This window comes from Mya arenaria, chromosome 2, assembly GCF_026914265.1.
Source record: "Mya arenaria isolate MELC-2E11 chromosome 2, ASM2691426v1".
Lineage (NCBI taxonomy): Eukaryota > Metazoa > Mollusca > Bivalvia > Myida > Myidae > Mya > Mya arenaria.
This window is the reverse complement of record NC_069123.1, coordinates 27,347,556-27,368,957: the sequence shown is the minus strand read 5'-3', so window position 1 is coordinate 27,368,957 and position 21,402 is coordinate 27,347,556. Positions and strand designations below refer to the sequence as shown.

Genomic DNA, 21,402 nt, shown 5'->3' with positions numbered 1-21,402 from the left:
GGGCTCATCAAGAGACCAATAATTTCATCAGTCCAACTCTTATAACGTGCCATTTAGAAAAAATGCAATTGGAAATTAAAGCTGCGCTCTCACAGATTTACCGTTTTGACAACTTGTTTTTGTCTTGGAGTTAGCCAATGTTTGCGTAAATAGCAGCAACCTAGTGATATAAGACTGCTAACGAAAATCAGATCGCAAATTATGAATTGTTCGTTCGAAATTTATCATTTTATGGCTAAAAGCATTACTTACGGTTTAGGAAATACGCATAAAACATTATTTTTAGACTTAATAATGAAAATTTGCGATCTCATTGTTGTGTCAGCAGACTTATAATACTGGTTTTCATCCATTTTAGCATAAATTGGCTCATTCCAAGACAAAAATAATAATGTTGTCAAAACGGCAAATCTGTGAGAGTGCAGCTTTATGGGACATGCTCTAGAACAAACAGTATCAACTTTAACGATTATATATTTTACAACGATTGTGAAGGAAGCTATGATAGCTTATACTAAGTCACTCGCGTAGGCACGATGTTGCGCGAGAGTGTGGTCTTGTATTGTGGGGAAAACCGGAGTACCCGGAGAAAACCCACTTGTCCGGCTTGGTGACCACTAACCAAACTCACATGCGCCCAGGCATGTTAGATGGCAATTACAATATCATGGGTAAAACTTGTGTTTGTTTCTTAATCCTTGGTACCTTATAAGGATGTTCGATTAACGTGAATGGGGGTAAATGACCTATTACTATATGTGTTGCTGTTATTGCGTGCGTCGAATGCTAAAATCAGTTGGGTCTCGATTGTTGTCTCGGCGCTGACGAGCGCAAATGCTATGTGTCATCAAAATGTTTTGGTACATTAGAAAGGGCTCATTCTGTAGCCTGCAAGTCTACTGGGAGAAACCAATGGAGGTTTGGAACTTTTCCAGTATTTGGTTCAATGACTTCAAGGTTGAAATGTATTGCGAAATAAACAACAAGACAATTCTAAATTGCTATATCATTCTGTGAAATTAATTTCCATTAATGATTTGTGAAAAATAATCTAATTGCATTTAAACTCCTACTGCCTTATTGTGTCATTAGTTTCTGGTATGGCATATGGTTGCATCATAAATATTGATAACATGAAAACCTTGTTTTTGAAATAACAACGTATTTTAATGATTACTGGTTAACATGCTGCAGTTTACAAGAAATCCAAAATATAGTTTTTGATTAATGTCATTGTACTTTATACATATACAAAGATGTATACTAGAGTAAACGTTATAACTTCAAACCATGAGAAATATGGAAAACAGACAAGAAAATAATATCAAGCTTCAGATTCAGAGTGACTAATGCCATGTTTACGAAGATGTTTACTAGAGTTTACGTTATAAGTTCAAATTATAAGGATTATAGACAACGGACAAGAAAAAAGTATTAACACAAAAATAAAAAAAGTGAACATAAGACAGAAAGTATTCTAGAAAACAAAGATAACACACGATTAAGCTGTTACTATACAAAATAAACTCATTATTTCATTACCCATTTTCACGACACGACTAAAAACAAGAGTATCAGAGCAAGTAAATGAACAGTAATACCATTGATAAGTTCCGTCAAAGTCTAAACATAAAAGGATATTTTCATCTATAGGGGCACTCGTAACAAAGATTTATATTTCAGATTAGTGTACCCAATTTGTCGTAAACATATATGCTTTTCTAATGTGAGTGACAGGTTGTCGTTCTATGTATGTCTGTTTCTAGCACTGAACTCAGTGCCGCTCAGATGAACGAATCATTCCGGGAAAATATTTTCTGTAAAGACAAGCATATTTATCGTTCTACATATAAAGTTTAAGGACGCATATGGTTTGTTATAAAGATACGATATTTTTCCAGGTAAACCTCATAAGAAGAGTGTAGTAATCACCGTGAATAGCAAGGAGACTTTGGCATCCAAGTGTTGTGAACAGTAAGCACTTTTGATGTCGATCTAACAGTACTTCTGTAAAAAACTACAGAAACAAACTAAGTAGCCAAAAGTTTGAATATATACCCCGTGTAATGGAACAGAGTAAACGCCGAACACATAAAACACGAAAACAAAAAATCACAAACAAGAAACATGGAACAATAGCACAAAACTCCAACAACAACACAGTGCACTAGTTTAATTAAAAAAATAACTAGGTATGTTTATCGATCATTGTTAGGTACCACCTTGGAACGGTCAGTAAAATGTAATTTACTGGGGGTTTAAACCAGATTACGTGCACAAACCTCACTCTTATCCCATCAATACTGAATAAAGTAAAAAACGTAAAAGGTAAATCTTATCAAAGTATGTAAATAAACCTAACCCGTCAATCCTTACTTGCATTGACGAAAAATGACTCATGTATCATGTAAGACTCATGACGTACATATAATTATCGTCATTCACAGCAAGGACAGTTCTTCTCGAATGCCTATCCTAGTGTTTTAGACAGTAAGCATTTGTTTAAGTGCAAAGTACGATCCTAACTTTAGAATGTCTCAAGACATATTTTCATACACGTATATATTTCACAACGTTTTTTAAATATGTGAAAAATATAGAACTAGTTTTGATACATTTTCAAAAATGGTTTCACTCTCCTTCTCATCTGAGTCTCTGTTTATATTACAGAAATCAAACACAGTCTAAAAAAACAATAATTATAAGAACAACTTGTTTTCTGTAAAATGATAACGCTATTATAACGCTTTACTTTGATGTATTGTATTTCATCTGCAACGTCAAGAACGTTTTATGCGAAATACATTTTGCAATTGAAATAAACAAGTAAACAGCTTTCCTAGTCCGGAAATGCTTCTTTACTACAAACCCTTACTTAAATCCAAGAAATAGCCATTCCTTTTTCGAACTTTCCTACGATCGACGTCGTATCAATGTAATGTTTAAATGGCATTTGCTTGTCCAGGTTTTAGTGTTTATATGCTTTTACATATTCCTAACCATGGCTCCGAAATTTGTTTGAGATAGTTATACATGTAAGAAATCAACCCATCTCTTACTGATCCAATGAAACAGGTTTAAGCAATCTCTTTTGTAACGAAATCAATTCTTTGACTTTAGAAGGCGACTTAAATATCATTGACGCGAAAATGGCTGTTTAGTAAAAAATAGAAAAGGATAAGCAAGCTCTAATCTTTGATTTTAACATGGCTTTTTTAGAAAAAAGGATGGCTATGACAGCCTCCTTCTCATCAACATCAGCGTCGCTATGGCAATCTGATTGATGCAATGCCTACATGATTTTGAGCAAAGCAGGGATATAAGGAAGGCTATTATAGCTTCCTTTTAATCGACATCGTCGTCGCCGTTACAAGTGTCAAGATTTACGGCGGTACCGATAGGAAATGAGCCATTTGTCAATTACAAAAACATGTAGATATATATGTTCACCAATCGTTAAATTGAAATTTATCAAATAAGTAAATAATAATATTAAAAACAAAATAGTTCGTGTCTTTAACATTAATGCTGACTGCATGTCTTAAAATAGCATTGGTAATATGTTAAGACAAACAAACTGAGATTATTTTATTTTTTGTTTTATATTATATTAAATTTTATATAAATAAATATACTCAAAGTATTTCATGATCTTCAAATATGATATTGTAAGCGTAAAACAGAGTGGAGCGGACAACATCAAACTATAATGGTATTCATATTCACATTAGTGTAACATAGTTTACATTTAAGATCTAAACGTAAAACACTAGTATACCTTCATGAATGTGCGAACATAATCGTAATCTAAAAATGTGAATCTAAATATATCATTCGTATCTATATTCAGATACAAAAACAACAACGAAAAGTGTCTTTTAAATTGTTTGTAATAATCTTGCTTCGGCCGGTAATTATGGGTATCGGTGCAATCCCGTATAAATTGGTCATTAAGTCGTTGCATACATTCTTGGTCTTCACTTCCCAAGACACTGAAAGTTTTTAGTATTAAAACAACGTCCGCCAGGTTTTTTTCTCCATACATTTTTCAAAACCAAGGTCAAGAGCGTAGGTGATGGTATCAGTCAGAGATGATGGTTTAGTGGATAATTGCTTGTTTCAGTTTATGATCGAGATAAATTTCAAAGAGTACACACCAAAAGCAAAATGTTGATATATCTACATTTGTTCACGAAGTGAAATATATAGTTATCTTACACTGAAAGAAACATTATTTTTTCTTTTTTTAATATATGCCTTGAAAGGATGTTAAATGACTTATAATTGTATATTTTATGAAGCGCACGTTATGTCATTTCGGAAATGACTTCGTTGAATTTGAATTAACGCCCTGTACACTTTGACGTTTGATTTTGAATGAGAGCGGGCTAATATATATTTTAACAGAAAAACATATCAAAATTTTACTACTGTATTGAAACAGTGAATTTTTATTTTAATTTTACTGATTAATCTCTATAAACAACCACTACTTCATTAATAATACCAACAAATATCACCAAAATAATGCTTCAACCGACGGCCAAGCCTGTTGTATTATCAGCCGATCTATGGTGGAGTAATCGCTGGAATATGAGATGCTTTTGCCAATATTCCTGTTAACAAAACAAACTTTTGTTCTCCTCTTCACTGCAAATCATGAATAAGATATGTTGTCCATATTATTACTTCGTTCAAAATTATAACTAGTATTGTTTTAATTAACGTGCATACTGAGAACACGATTATTATTATGTTTTATGCACAGGTGTGGTGACAAAGCATGGCACGATGCACTAAAAACATGCTGTTGAATTCAATTAATTTATCACCACCATATTGTTTGAAATGTGGTCCCCGCGGATATGTTGTAGTCAGGTGTCTTGTTACGCTCTTTGTATGGTAACACTTAATCGCCAACATTACGTGGACATCGTGAGAGCACATGGAACCGGTGTATGCAAGTCAGTGTAAAGAGCATTTGTTGAAAATGTCGATGCCAATTTCAAGTTATTAACATCACAATATTGTTATAACTGTGATCCCCTCGGAGAATATGTAGTCAGGTGTCATTTTATGTTCTTGTAATTGAAACGCAAATTCCCATGTTATGCAAAAATAGTGAGAACTCTAGTAATAGGTGTGAAATAAGCCAGCCAATCTAAAGATCATTGGTGCAAATATTACATTCCGACGCCAGGTTATTGATATTTAAATGTTGACGCACATACGGGTCCCATGTCGACCGTAGAACAATTCAAGAAAAAACAATCCACATTGAAGCCCTTCGGAACAAAAACCTGGTTCACAGGAGGCGTTACACTGCCACATCCTGTCAACAACAAATCATGGAATTAACTTTATGACCACAACCTTCAAGTCTGATCCTCAAGAATATTGATACCCGAGCAGTAACATAGCTTTATATCTAATAAATGTTCTTCTAAAAAAAAACATCAACAAATTGATTTTACTTTAATCTTATTTTAAATTTGATATTAACTTTGATAATATGAAATATGATATATTTGAAAATGATATATTTGAATTATCTCTTGCCAATGACTAGTTTAAAAGTTAATACATTTTGATAAGTAAATTGTTTTATAGTAAATGATATACATTGCCAATGAACTTTTTGCGAGAGCCTTTTTCGAAGATTGATATACATCGATTCATAAGATGGAAGAGAGGTTATAGATAATTTGTCTTCCATGTGTTGCAAATGAAGATTTCCATGCATTTATATCTTTCTTTAGATAGTAAATGTATGCGAACAGTGTTTCTATATGTAAGATGAGTGATAAATTATGTATACGACCATATCGTTCATCTCGCACGTCATTGGTAATTATTCTGTTGTTCTTGATATCAATTCTGGTATAATAAACATAACATTAACATATTCCCTAAGCTGCCCTGCAACAAATCTAATTATAGAACAAATAATATGCAAACGAGAGTGCGTTTGCTGATGACTTATATGGATGGATTGCTTGAATATATCTGAGCTGCTACGAGTATACATATGAGTTTGTTGTTAATTTTTCTGAAGCATTGTGATGTCAACATGTACACCAAGTTTGAAAAGATAGGGCTGGCATTTATTAACTTCTTAAGTAGTTTTGTAATGTGTGTAGATTTCAAATTAATTTGATAGTATAATAAGAAATAAAAACGTGTTACTTTACATAAACTTATCAATTTTACCTTAATGCTATGAAAATTATTGAATGGCCATAATCAAGGTATTGCTTGATATGACCGATGGGATATGTAAATTAGGAAATAGCTTACGTAAGGACATGACTTAGGACATTTCTTATACAAGCTCAGGAATAATTCAAGACTGTCACGACTTTCACTTCGATTTCAAAAGTCTGATGGAAATCAATGAAGTGCTTGGGCTGTAAGATTTGTTTTAAGTATAACAATTCCAGCGTTTGGAGTAAAAAGGTTTTTAGTAACAGGCTTGTCTCTGACGTTTTCATTGTATTATGAAGAAGCAGATTTGATATTTTGGCCTTCATGTTAAGAACTGAGATTAGGTTGGAACAGTCTGATATTGTTAAGAATGAATTGTAAATGTTTCAGTAGAAATCTGCTTGTAATCATTGATAAATGTTGGAACAAGTGTGACATTATGGCCATACAATAAGTTTTAATTCCAAATAAACTCATTATCCGATGAACGCGTAGTTCAATGGTCATTCTAATGCGTTTATATCATCATTTATCAGTTAAGCTGTGTTGACGCATAATTGGTATGTTTTTGATGTTTGTATTGTGTATAAGGTGTTTATATGTTAATAGACGTTTCAGCCATTAACTTGTGTCTCCTAACATTTGATTTTAGTTTTTGATTTCTGGGCCTGTCCCTGTTGTTTTTATTGTATCAATCGAAGATTAATATCAGACGTTGTAAGGAGAGTTGCTATGGCTACATACATTCCAAATAAGACGACTGGTTTCTATATTTGTCTTACCGATAAATCTCATTTTACTATTAAAATGTCAAGTTGTCAACTATAGACATGCCAAATGTATATATATAAGCCGTTCGAAAATAAATCTTAAAACGTCCTTATGCCATAATATTGAGACAGTGATACTTGACACACAGTTCATTTGTTACACTACATGAAAACAGTGTGATTTACTTCGCTTTTTATGAAGGAATGCTTGTATATCCCTTTTGAAAGTGACAGCTATAGGCGATACGGCTTCTTTTATGACTAGATAGACCAAGAGATCGTGGAATTCTGTTATCAATCAAGCACACTTTATTTACATTTTATGCCAAATTTGTAGCATCCAAGCACTCTGTGATCCGTTTAAGAGGCTATAAAATGCACATAATTTGACCCCGGACGAAAATAATTTTCACTGACCGGTGCGAAATCATCGATGAACTCAAAAAATGATGTTTATTACAGACGCCTCTTGTGAATGAAATATTGCTCTCTTTCTAGTGTGCTCACAGATTGGATGTCATACATATAGGTTTTATTACCTGGAATTTGAGACGCTAGTCTAAAGCATCGTGACATTTTCCCAGACGTAATTCTTTCTGTGTACATTTATTGGTCATTGACAAAATATACGAGGCAGATATTTGATAAAAATGCAAATACACGCCCGAGGTCGTGAACATATTTGGTCTTTTGTTATAAAGTAAAGAAAAGTTGATTCATTATCATTTCAGTTCATTTCTCAATAGAAAACTGAAAAAAAGGTTGATGGAATAATGCCGTTCCGCTTGGCATTTGATGATAGTATTTCAATGGAATTCACTTTACACTAATTACTTTATTTAATATCAAGACATGCGAAATGCATTCAATGTATAACAATGTACCTAAAAATATACAAATTTTCTTAAAACGATTAAACTTATTACCGAAAGGTATGTACATGTGTATTTATATTGATATATATATATATATATATATATATATATATATATATATATATATATATATATATATATATTAGAAAATTGTTTACTGTCAATACTGCTGGTTTTGTAAACTCATATCTATAGTTAATTCAATAAGGCTATTATAAAGATCACGCATATTAACATTTCTAGACAACATCCACTTGACTACACTTCTTTTTTGCTTGTCTCTCGGTATTGAAATCAAAAGAAGCAGCTAATCGATTTTGCGATAGCTAAGAAATAAAACGTGTTTTCCTGACATCTTAATATCAAAACATCTAATTCCTACAAAAAAGTAATCTGAAAATCAAAACATCTAATTTCAAACATAATAATGGAACATCTAGTTAATAACACCTTATTTATGTAACCTGCAATTCCTAACATAATAATATAGACCAATTTATGTCCTACCATTATGATCTAAAAAAAGATGTAATCTCCAACAACCTTAACATTATACTTCTGATTCCTTAAATCGTATAATAAAAACATATATATATAAACGTATATATAATTCCTAACATCTTAATATGTAACTTCTAAGTTTTAACGTTTTGATATTTAAACATCTTATATTTCATTTCTTGACAAATTGTCCCTTAAAGAGTCTGGTGTTCATCTTTCCAAGAGTGGTATTCAGAAACTATTCAACCACACAATATATCAGCATGTACGAAAAATAAAACCTGATATGGAAATGTGATGTCCTTATTAAATGCTGGAAACAAAATCAATAAACGTCTAGTAATTTAATCGCTATTATTTCATTTTCAAGATGAGTGGAAAATAATATGAGATTCTATGTCTCTTAAGACAGCGGCCTCAGTGCAATGTTTCATTTATTAGTAAACTAAGAACACAACTTACACTCAAGTTCTCAGACCCTGAAGCGTTTCTGCTTCAAAAAACGAAAACGATTCCACTATATGCTGGTACAATAAGGTACCTAAATAAATAATTGTGCTGTATATGAACTTAAAGGCCTAGTTTAAGGAATGTTTGGCAGGCCAATCCCCTGCTGTGCATCCCTTGCAAATTGCACTGATGTCACAAGTTGGGGCCAATTTCCTGTGTATTTGTTTAGTGGCTCTGGGCCATTTAGGTTCCATTTCTACGATAAACCCTCCAAAATTGCACAGCAGGATACTCATATTAAAGATATGATAATACAATAAGGCAATTAGATTAAGATCAATACACAAAAATTGTAAACTATACAGGTTTTTTTTTTTTTTTTTTTTTTTTTTTTTGGGGGGGGGGGGGGGGTGGGGGTGGGGGTTACTTATAGAAGGATTAAACTAGGCCTTTAGGACTTCATTTCTTCTATTTAGATTCATAATGTAAGTTAAAACTGCAGTGGACAAAATACGATTTTTTTCACCTCGTTTTGTATATCATTGAATAGTTTTTCTTTTAACGAAAGACCATTAGGTTGGCATGAATTTTTAAATGTACATTGTGTTTTTACCCAGTTTCTTGATGTATGTTCAAACTGTAGTGGACAAAATACGAATATATGCCGTTTACTCTTCGTTCAGTACATCTCAAAATAGTGAGATTTTACGATAAACAATCACGATTCAACGACAGGTTAAATAAGCGTTTAAATGTACATTATAAAATCATGCAGAACTATCACAATACGGTTAAGAGTACAAATGGAATATATTTCATAATACAGCCTGGATTGTTTTTACTATTATTGTAATGAAAGGATTGTAAATCGCTATATCAAATGAAATCTTATTTGTCATGAGCGAGAAAATGAGTCATGTTACACAAAATAAAAATCTCAAGAATGGTACAAGTAAACGATGGTTTAAGATTGGAAAAAAAGAAACACAATTCTGCAAGAGGAACTCCAGTGTTATAGTTCAAACTACATATCCCAACGTGTCTGGTTAGTTATTTCTTTGCGAACATAGCAATCAGTGTACATTTATGTTTGCAATATTGTGATTACAACAGCAACTACAACAACACCAACAGAAGCATAACTTCGAGGATTAGAATGTCGGTTTTGGTAGAAAATAAATTATAAGTGTACAAACACTGTCTTTCCAGAGTCCAATTTAAGGTTAAGCCATCGTGTAGTTCATAAAACATGTAGTTTTATTATGTTCATATCTCTATATCTACTCTTCCTAAACTTGGCGTCGAGAAGGACATTAAAAGACCTGTCCTGTTTTATTTAGTTATATAATCATATCATTATATATAAATTGCGAAAACAATGTTAAGATTATAAATAGCATGAATATTTTCCGCAAAGCTTCTATACCTGTAACTTAATGTTTAGAAATACTCTGTTTTATGCAATTAAATCAGAAAAATCGAAATATACCTTTCAAAAACATTTCGCATAAATAGGCAAGAAAGAAATGATAAGAAGTATTTACCTTAATTTGAGGAACTAACAATAATGCCAAATTCGATGATGTAATTGACCGCAAAATCCAGAGTTTTAAACCGAGCTGCAAAGCCACCAAGAAATGATCATCAGCGGAAGGCTGCTGAACAATATCGGAGAAAATATCTTACAGAGTATGGCGGGAGAAAGCGCGTGCTAAAGTGTACTCACATGGCAACCAATCAAACGCGTTTGCAGGAGAGCGTTCTGTAAAATTTGTTTTCTGAAGAGTTAAAGCTCTTATCAGGCTGTAATATATTCTCTTCCAGATTTTGAACAGAAATAAAATCAGAAGACTTAAGTTAACATAAATATCGAGGTCGTATTTCAATATGATAATGGAACAAATAGTTATATTTTATTTGTTGATGCTGATCTTGTAGTCCCTGTAGATTCTAATGGATTTTAGGCGATGTTGCTTACCTTATTTACAAAATAAAATGATTTTAAAAGTTAAAATTACGTAAAAAGTAACCGAACTGAAAACATAAAATAACATGAGGATTTTACAATTTATGAAACACAATATTACGCTGCCATTGTTGTCATCAACGGGGTTTCACCTTCAAATACAGTTTAAGCAATGTTCGAAGACACTGAACTGCCATATACGAAACCAATGCCATCATTTAATACAGATGAACTTGGATGAATAAGGTAGGAAGCGGAGTGGATGGATCGGTTTGTTCGGAAATAGTTTAAAAAACAACAATTTATCTCATTACTTCAGGCGACCTGTATTGAAAGTGAAAACAAATACAACAATTTAACAAAAATCAGAATATCCGCCCATCTTAAACCTTCTATTAAAGGATATAAACTAATGATTTTGAATCCAAAACAGGTATTTAAATTGTCCTTCGAAAAAAAGTGTTAAAATGTAGGAAAACAGTTCAGTCACAATTACAATTGTGTAACAGTCAATCTACCTAGATTTTAATCTGATATATATGTATTATATCTGAAATGGATGAATTTTTGATATATCACTATCCTCTCTGTATATCACTGCAAAACACAAGTAGACGCTAAGATATGTTTTGCCTGAAATCTTTCATTAGCATTATGATTAAAACATCATTATTTTCTTTCTGTATCTAACAAAGCCTGTACTAGCTTTTGACGTTATTCTCAGAAGTATGAAGAAAAATGCTTAATTGTTTGATACTTTAGGATAAAAATAACAAAGTTCACAAAATATATTCAATCACTAGTTTGCATATTTAAACGCCATTGTATTGTGTCAAACATATAGTTTGGTATACTAATACTTAAACAAACCCAAAGTACATTTCTTATGTCAATACCATTTAAACGTTAACAAGCAATCACCATTTTTGAGAGAGTTTCCTTTTTATAAATGCAATACAATATCGCTACAATCACCACTAGGTGGGGCTCATCTATACACTAATTATCGTGCTAATAGATAACATTGAACATTGATCGTAAAAAATGGTGCAAAAAAGTAAAGCAACCCTCGTGGTTTTAATTATACACTGACGATGGAGCGGTAGTGTTTAACCTGAAAAATCTAGTTGAGCGTAACGTAACTATCATCTATTAATCAAGCGTAATTCAAGAAGACCAGAATGTGTGTCCGTTTACCTGACGATGTGTATTGTCTAATCAGGTGAGGTCATTAAATATGAATTTGTGATTCATGTAAATACAATATAGTCGCACAATTGTTGCCAATAAACAATATCAATGAAATCGACACTTTTATGAGCATTCTTGGACTTGAATGTGGGCTTTATATTTCAAGAATGCCCATGTGTACTGCTACCTGAGCTTTTCTAATAATAACCTTTTATTCTTAGCTTACACAGAGAGGACAATATTACAGTAACACCACCGAAATTCATTTTCATAATTGTCCATACTATCTAAGTTATTAAACCATGATGCTGATCAAAATAAACACTGGAAATATTACCGAATAAAAAGGGCTCAAAATGAAAAACATCTTTTCATATACTTCCTTTAAGGTATATTCTCATATGTTTGCTTTGGGTGGCTTCTCAACTGCATTATGAAACGGTTTCTAAAATCCTCGTTTTGAGGGATTTGAAAACGCCTTTTTTAGGGGTGTCTTAAATGTCTTCTTTCGGGGGCTTCTCAGATGCACACTTGATCGGTTCCCGAATGACTTCTTTTGAGTCTCCTTAAACGTTTTCTTCATTGGGGTTTCTCGGATGCTTAATTTTAGTGCTTAAATGTTGGTCGAGCTTCATTTAACTCAAAAATCAGTTGCTTTTATGAGTTCCTGTTCGGAGAGAAATGTCGAACAATTGAGCCGAGGAAATTAATTTGTCATTAACGGAGATAATATCATCTGTTTGTATCTGACCTTTTATTTCCTTGAATCAATATTGCCGTTCTATACATACGTATTTTTTGTAGATATGAGGCAGTGTATTTTAATGAAGAAAAGACATAAAAACAGGTAAACGAACACCTTGTACGGGGAATGTATATAGGTATATCTACAAACAATTCCTTAAAAGTTCTTCGAATTACAAAAGATTAATTTAACCGAGAAAAAAAACTCATTTTTGCACATTTTAGCTCGAAGATTCGAAGAAAATGAGACTGTAATCCTTGGCCCGGAATCTGCGGCGTCTGCGTCGGCATCTACGTCCGGTTAAAGTTCTAGGGCAAGTTGGCATTTTTACTTATAAATCCATTGCCTATCCTTCAATTCACTAAGTACTTCATACTTTTGATCCTGGATCATCACATAATGAGGAAATATAATTCCATAGTATCATATATGCAAATTGTCGACCCCTCCTCACATTGACAGAGGAACTTAGGTTAAATTTAAGGGGAAATGGATCCGGTCTAAATTCTAGGGTCAAGTTGGGTAATCCCTACTTTCTTCTATACCGTTCATTCAATATGCTTTATACTCCACACTGTTGTTTACGACCTGATGCTATTAGGTTACATAACTCCATATTATACTCAATACAAATTATGACCCTTAATAGACTAAAGAAGGAAGGTTAAAGTATTTGGGCAAGTTTTGATTTTTACTCAGATCTACAAAAGTGTGATTGGCTTGCATACTTTACACAAAAGCTATTACACAATAAGGTTTAATTTCACCATTTTTACCCTAAATACACATTAAGGCCCTTAATAGACTTTTCTTCATTTGCAATGTATTTATAGTAACCAAACTTGTTATATAGAAAGGGTTTACGGATGCCTTTCATAATATTGTTATAATATAAAAATGGTTGGTACTAATTAACTTTAGTAAGAATTGACATGTTTCGCAAAACTTTGTAGGAAGAGTTTATGAAAACCTTTCGTTTAGGGCCCCTACTGACTTGGTCATTGTCACAACTGTTTCTAAAAATAGATATTCGTTTCATACTGATTAAATTTAGTACGGGTTGACTTATTGTGACAATACTTTGGATGTATAAAGAGTTTTAGGAGGACTTCCATGGGATTGCATTTGATCTAGGGTCAAATTCATCGTCTTTGCATAAATATTTAAAAATAGTAAAACATTCAAAACTGAATCTTAAAACAAAGACTTAAGTGTTGTCTATCAATCATTGAAAACCTGTTTTTGTGCGATAAAGACGACACAAGGATCATAGACGTAACACCTGAATGTGTTTCATAAACATGCGCGTTGTTAGCCACCGCTAAATGAAGTCAAACCAGTACTTAAATAGTCCATGCAAAGATAAATTGTAATTAAGTTTTATTTCTTGTAGTTAGTTTCTATTTTAAGGTAGTTTATTATTCGAGGAGAACCTTGAGAGTTTAGTTCTGAGCTCTTGTCCTTTATAACAGCTTTTTGTTTGTTTCGATGTTGTCAGTTACTGGTTTGTTTGTTGATGCTTAAGTCTCTAAAGGAATATGATTCAGAGCAAAGACTTTAGTTTGCAATACTTTTTCGGTACAAAGGGATTTCTTGACAATTTAAACAATAAACTACAGGGCAAGCTCAGTAATCGAACATTCAAAATTACTTTCTGTAGGCACATGACAAGACCAAGAAGGAAAAAGTTTATGATTAAAGTGTTCGGCGAATTATCATAACCCCTGGTTGCCTTGATTGATGGACGTGTCATTTCAGTAATGTGAGTAAACTATATAACTTGTTACGTAAGAACTAAAACAATGTTCAGGTTTGGTAAATTTCCATGTGTGAATTTGTAAATTTCCATATATTTTCCTTTTATCAAATTGTCGATTTCAACGTGTGCTGAAATATACGACTGCTCGTCCGGAGACGTTATAATTATCTTCCAAACGAATAGATCTCTTTATAGATGACAGCTTGTCACCAAGTAATTTTGTGTATTCTTAGAAAGAGATTTGTCTAAGTAAATGTTGTCTTCATCAAAGCGAATAACAACTTCAAAACATATGATTTACAACATTAGAACCAATAAGTATATTAGTTTGAGTTCGTTATCAATACGGACTATTCCAATTAACTAACGATCGTCTCAATCCACCATTAAATGATTTTCTCGCCAATGGAAATGTCCATTGTATTTAAGAAACAATACAAATCGATGTATATCTTATGCATTTTGTTATACAAGTTCCAAATAAAAGTTTTCAATGGTTGTGTTTGTTTTTAAGTCTGTTATCTGCGATATTGTCAATCATAACTTGTTAGGGCAAACATTCTACAAATACTTTCTGTCATCAACTACATTCTTTGTATCACATAAATTATTTTTTACACAATTATTGCAAATAAATATATATTTAGAAACACAAAAGCGTCTGAAATCTGTTTCAATGTATGATTTAAATAAAATATATTTTGAAGCTTTTCCTTGATTATACAATATGTATAAGTACAAGTATGTATATTACAAAAGTGTGTATGTACAACTATATATACGTTTAAACATAAATGAAAAAAATCGAATTGTTTCACGTGTTTCAAGTTAATATGCTTTAATTGGTTTACTCTAAGTGATCTGTTTCAGGAAAACTATAGGGAAACCCAGTGGGGCGTAATTGTACTAAGTCTTAGTTAAAGAGTGTGTACAAGTCTCATAGCTTTAATTATCTATTAAGACAAACATCACATAAGACGACATGTTTTAAAGACCATTCAAACGCAAAGCATTACACAAACATTTATCAACACACCAAAACTTAAATCCTAGTAATTCAATGTAAACTAAAGGTACACACCCAGTAGAGAAACATTTAAAAAAGCATAGTTTAAGGACTAAGGCTAAAGCCATACATATACTTATCTTGAGAAACATACTATATTAAACAACACACACAAACAACACGTGCACGAACTTGAAATTAATGATCGACAACACTTGGACTTACCACTTATAACTGTCATTGAAACAGGCGCTCACTAAGGTTTATTCTAGTCATTCTATACACATGCAACCAAATACTCTACAGTAGCTTGAAAATGAAAATTATAAGCCTAATTGACTGGAACACTTTAAGGAGAGTAAAATAATATAAAATGAAATCATTGAAAACTACTAAAGTAACTTCAAGACCACATCGTATGAATCCAGTCTAAGGAACAGTCCAAACACCTGAAAGTCATACAGTCATTTAAAGACAACTATCAAACATGGCTCACCTGAGTAAACTTAAGGTTTGAAACTAGGTGATCAAATAGTCTTAAGCATTACTGTATCATTGAAAAAGACAGGAGATTAAACAAAACTAGGACAAAGAGAATCAAAACACAAGTACATACAATGCTATGGTATACTCTTTGAGCTCCTGGTGTTAAATTATCTTCACCGGTAAACTTGAATATAAGTTGGTCATAAGGGCATCCTAATAAGTTAAAACACCAAATGGCCCATCCTCGGCACCCAGTGTATTATAACCTATATAGGTTATAATACATTGGGTGCCGAGAATGCAAATGGCCCTAAGCCAATCACACCGTGTCATTTAGTCCATATCGTTCACCGACGTTCTATTTATATTAAACAAGTTGTTTAGAATCTAAAACTTAGAGTCCTAGTATGCGACTTACGTCAACATGAAGGTCAAGGTCATATTTGATTTTATAATGATTGTAATATTTTGTTATTGTTCAATTATTGACTACTTGACTTGTCCCTGTAGTTTCCATTGTGTTTATTAGGCGATGGAGCTTGTCTTATTTACAATGATATTTGAAAATTGAAATTGAAAATTGATATTAAAGCAATACAACTTAAAAACCCCAATATATGAGTATTTCATTACATATAGATTTAGTTGCAAATACAATATTTACGATGCAATGATCGTGATTGACCTGTCCACTTCTGCTATAAACATGCGTCAAGAAATGTTCAATACCACTGAACTGCTAATTGAATAAAAAACTACAACTGTAAGGTTTGTCCATGGTCACATACGTTACCGACCACTCCGACATTTTACACAAACATAGGCGAACTGAAGAAAACAGGATAGGTGTTACCGTGTATGGATTGACTTTTTATTATATAGTTGAGTTCTCATGACTTAGGACGACCAGTATTCATCTTCAGGCAAACGACTCAAATACTTAAACTTTTGTTTTAAAAAAAAAACAGTACATGTTTTATATGTAATACAAACACAATATAAACAACATTTTAAGTTACAATTACAGTATGTTAAATCATGTTTACCAATATGAAAGCCCGTCTACATAGATTATAATCTGATATGTCATCGCACGTTATATCAAGCATAGATTCATTGGTTCATTTCTGAATTTGAATGAATACATATCCCTTCTTCTGTGTATTTTTTGTGAAAAAAACAAAGAGGAATTCAGATTGTTTTACTTTGAATTTCCTTTTAGAATGCTAAAGAGAGTTTAACAATTCTAATAACCATTTCTTTCTCTTTGAATGTCCGAAGTAAATGCTGAGATTATTCTAAAATAGTTTGGGCTAAAACCTTACTTTTTGAACATAACTCATAAAGGATGTTCTTCACAAATGTAAACATTTAAAAGCAAACATATTGCGTCGAACATATAGTCTGGTGTAATGTTGTAACAAACAAACCTCATAGTAGTTTGAAAACACCATGTTTCATTTATCAATATCACTTAAGCGTTAGCAGGCAAATGTAATATGTCTGAGCTTATCGATACAATGACAAATTTGAAGACAAATTACAACGCAATGCAAGATATCCGTTGAACATTGTCCTTGACAACATGGTACACAATAGTTTGATCAAAAGCAAACCTTGTGATATAAATTATACACTCACGCTAACCCGTTAGTCTATAATCTAAACATCTCGGGCTTTGAGTGCCATAACTTTTATCTATAAATCCAGCGTAATTTATGAATTCAGCATTTATAATGTACCCCAAATGTGTGCCCTAAACACGTGTTGGTGTAATTCAAGAATGAGTTGTGGTCATTAGATATGAATAGAATTGGTGATTCATATACGCCTAGGCCTTTAATGATTAATTGATAGAGTGGTACGATTGTTGTCAACGAACAATATCAATGCTACTGAGAATACGATGTGCATGATTTGATTTGAATTTGTTTAATGCTTATGCTTTCTGCAAATTCACTCCAGCTACCTCGAATATTATATTTAAATGATGGTTTGTTTGGCTAACACAGAATCAAAAGTATTTAAGCAACATACAAATTTATTGAAGATGTATTAATGTAAGCGAGTTAAAAGGACTCAGAATAAAAATACACCTCTCAAATGTCCTTTGTTGCCTTGTTTATTCGTCGGTTTTTGTAAAACATCACAAAAATGATTGTTGGGCTTCTTGAACGCATGCTTTGGTTTTTATCAAAATGTCATCGTTCGGGAGCTAATCAAATACCTTTTTGTTAGCTTCTTACATGTCTCCCTTTTGGGTTTAAATGCTGATCCATAGTTTTATATCTTTAAAGCAGTGGAAATTTTGAGAAATTGTTCCTGAAATGTCAAACGAGGAAACAGCGTTGTCACTATCGGAGATTACATTTTCATTTTACATCCACGTATGTGATTCCTTGAATCAATATAGGCTCGTGTTGAAATGTCACGCAGTGTATTTCAATAAAGCAAAAAATATAAAACAGGTAAATTAGAATCTTGTGTGGGTAGGGGTTATAGCGGTTAATCTTTGGAAAATCCTTGAAAGCTACACAGAGAAATATCTCACCTCGTAAACACATTTAATTTTTAATGACTTCGTATTGAATCCAGTTGTATTATGTATAACTCTATATCAAAGGCTTATGCAAGTATAAATGTACTTCCAAAACGTTCGATTGATTGTCGCGAAAGAAACAGACGAGAGGAGGAAATCAGTATCCGAGACAATTCAACCGATTGCGTTTCTAACATAACACGTGTTTCTTTAACATGACAATAAAGGAGTCAAACCATGTACCTCCATCTAAAAGATCTTAATACAATATAAACTCGTATTTGACTGAGCGCGGTATGTTACCAAGCTTGAAATTGTTTGTCCTTTTTAGATATTTCGATAATAAAACTTTTGATGGGTGCCAAAAGGTGTCCAAATATCCAATCTTGCGTTCTCTATCTAAATTTTGTTGACAAAAAAATCATTCACAGTATAGGTCACCCACAGGCGGTAAATAATCAACAATGTCCTTGTCTAGAACAAGAATCTTGGGGCCACCGAATGTTACTTTGAAGAAAGCTTTATCATCAATTTCCCCGATGGGGTGAATCTTGTTTGCATATTCTTGCATCGGTTATAATTGCTATGACAGACTGTCTATACTGAATGAGATTCTCAGTAATAAACACATTTTATTTATTTGCCGTTTTATGCGTAAGTTGAGACTCTTCGGCTAAACATATTCTTCCAGTTACAGGAGTCTTTGCTTCTCTTCCAAAGGGGAAACCGTCTTTCAATATCATTTGATGTAACTTGAGGGTTTATGTTCCGTTGTTGATTATATATTTTGATGGGGGCTTCCCATAGTTGCTATCATAATACTCATGCCATTATTGGAATTCTGTGATATTTTTGTGAAGATATTTTGATGTACTGTTTCCGATTCTTCAAAAGTTTGTATTTAGTTTCATCAATTTTCTCATAAGCAGACTTGAGTTGCAGAATCGGTATTATTTTCCAGATTATTTATTATATGAGTTGAATATTATCATAAAGTGCTATGCTTAATATCTTTTTTACAGCTGAATGGTTTACAATCTTGTCAATAACTAAGTTAAAGCTTTTCTGCTCATATAGTTTTGCAAATTTACATAATAAGCCCAGGTTAATTTGTCCGATTGATTTGCCGTTTCAGTAATTCCAGTAATATATATATATATATTTGAAAACTGGGTTAACAATATATCATTTATGCTACGTTAGAATAAAAAATGCTGTTCGCTTTAGCCAATTTACATATATTTTCCGGTCATCTAATTGTCCATTCCGTTGTCAATTATACAACTGCTCGTCCGAAAACGTACGAATTATAATCTAAACGAATAAAATCTATGTTTGGATGACAGGTTCTCACCAAGTAATTTTGTATTTGATGAAAATTCAACGTGAGTTGTCTAAGTAAATGCTGTCTTCATCAATGCGTATTTTTTTTTTAATGGAGATGATATAAATATAAAAAGGCATTGGTTATGCTCTTAAGAGTCCATTTTTAAATGGATTTCTCGCAATTAACTTAGGATCGTCATATATGATCATCTTATCGATGCAAATGACTATTTCTTTCATAGAAACATTCAAATTTGACGTTTACCTTTGTTCGCATGATTCTAGTTTAACAAGTTTCAATTAAAAAATTTGAATGCTTTAGAATAAGTTTTGTTTGTCTTCAAGCAGAATGTGTATCATAATTTTATTTAATAATTATTAAACAAATATTTACTGTCAGATATAACAATTTCTGTATGATTTATTTCATTTCTGTACCCATTTACACAGTTTTAGCAGATAAAACTTTTTAAATTTACTGCCTTTATCGACACATTAAGTCTGATTATGGCTTTGAAACAGGGTTCATCGAAACAGCTTTCTTGAAGATATGTATACACTCTAAATAACGTGACAACTGCCCCAACGAGAATCGTTAGTTAAAACATAATTATAACTACAAGCCTCATTGGTAGCAGGATTTTTTTCTTTCAAAATAACAAAAGGGATTGTGACGGACTTATTGATATCACCAGCGACCCTAAATGTTCCGATCTGGTTTAAGTTTATTCAAAAACCTTCATCACAATTTAAATATCCTTATCATGTCCAATATGAACAAATAGTATCTTAAATATAATATTGACTGCAAAATGCACTCCAACGAGTGACACTGCTTCTTGTACCTCCAAAGAGTGACATCTCTGGTGCAATCAGATTTTTTTCAAAATCAAATGAGAGTGTATATAACAAAATCAACCCGTTTCTTTAAGCGTAATGGTGTTCAGATGTCCTCTAGGAGTAATTTGTACGTTTGAAAATCAAATTAAATTGGATTACTATTGCATGATGAAACAAATGGATTTCATTTGATCTCGGGGAATGCAAAATGAAGGTGCCACAAAATACAGAAGATTTAATGATAAACAATCCACACAAACCAATGATTACTGCATTTTTGAATTCATTGTGCTCCATTATAGCGATTCATTACCTAATGTTAGGTCTGATGAGACTATGAGCAGCCTTAAGAGACCCGTAGAACCAAACTAATCGCGCGGCGTGTCAGTCTGACATCATGAATCCTTGAATGCGTTTGAACGTAAAGGAACGCCGTAAAGCTAGCGAGTGGGTAAATATTAAACAGAATATTTAGCTATTGTGTATATGTTGAGCAGTATAGATAAATCGAGGCTACATGTTGAGATATGTTGAGATATATAGCTAGATTGGGGTAAATGCTGAAAAGTAGAGCTAATAAGAGGCTGATTGTTAAGCTATATATCTAGCTATATATCTTATAGTTGAGCAGCATAGCTGGCTATTGCCGTAATGTTGAGCAGAAGAGCGATTTAGTGGCAAAATGTTGAACAGTATAGCAAGTTTTTGGCCAAATGTAGAACAGTAAAGCACGTGTGTGGCTGA

At 32.6% G+C, this 21,402-nt stretch overlaps 1 protein-coding gene across 2 annotated transcripts in view; it reads right to left on the bottom strand.

The window, feature by feature from the left end:
• The window catches only part of LOC128217132 (somatostatin receptor type 2-like), a 137,050-nt gene extending 126,592 nt beyond the window's left edge, over positions 1-10,458 (bottom strand). For both annotated transcript variants that reach the window (XR_008258195.1, XM_052924049.1), the window contains exon 1: positions 10,345-10,458. The gene's annotated coding sequence lies outside the window, so the exon portion shown is untranslated. The remainder of the gene's footprint in view (positions 1-10,344) is intronic.
• Between the last annotated feature and the right edge of the window lie 10,944 nt (positions 10,459-21,402).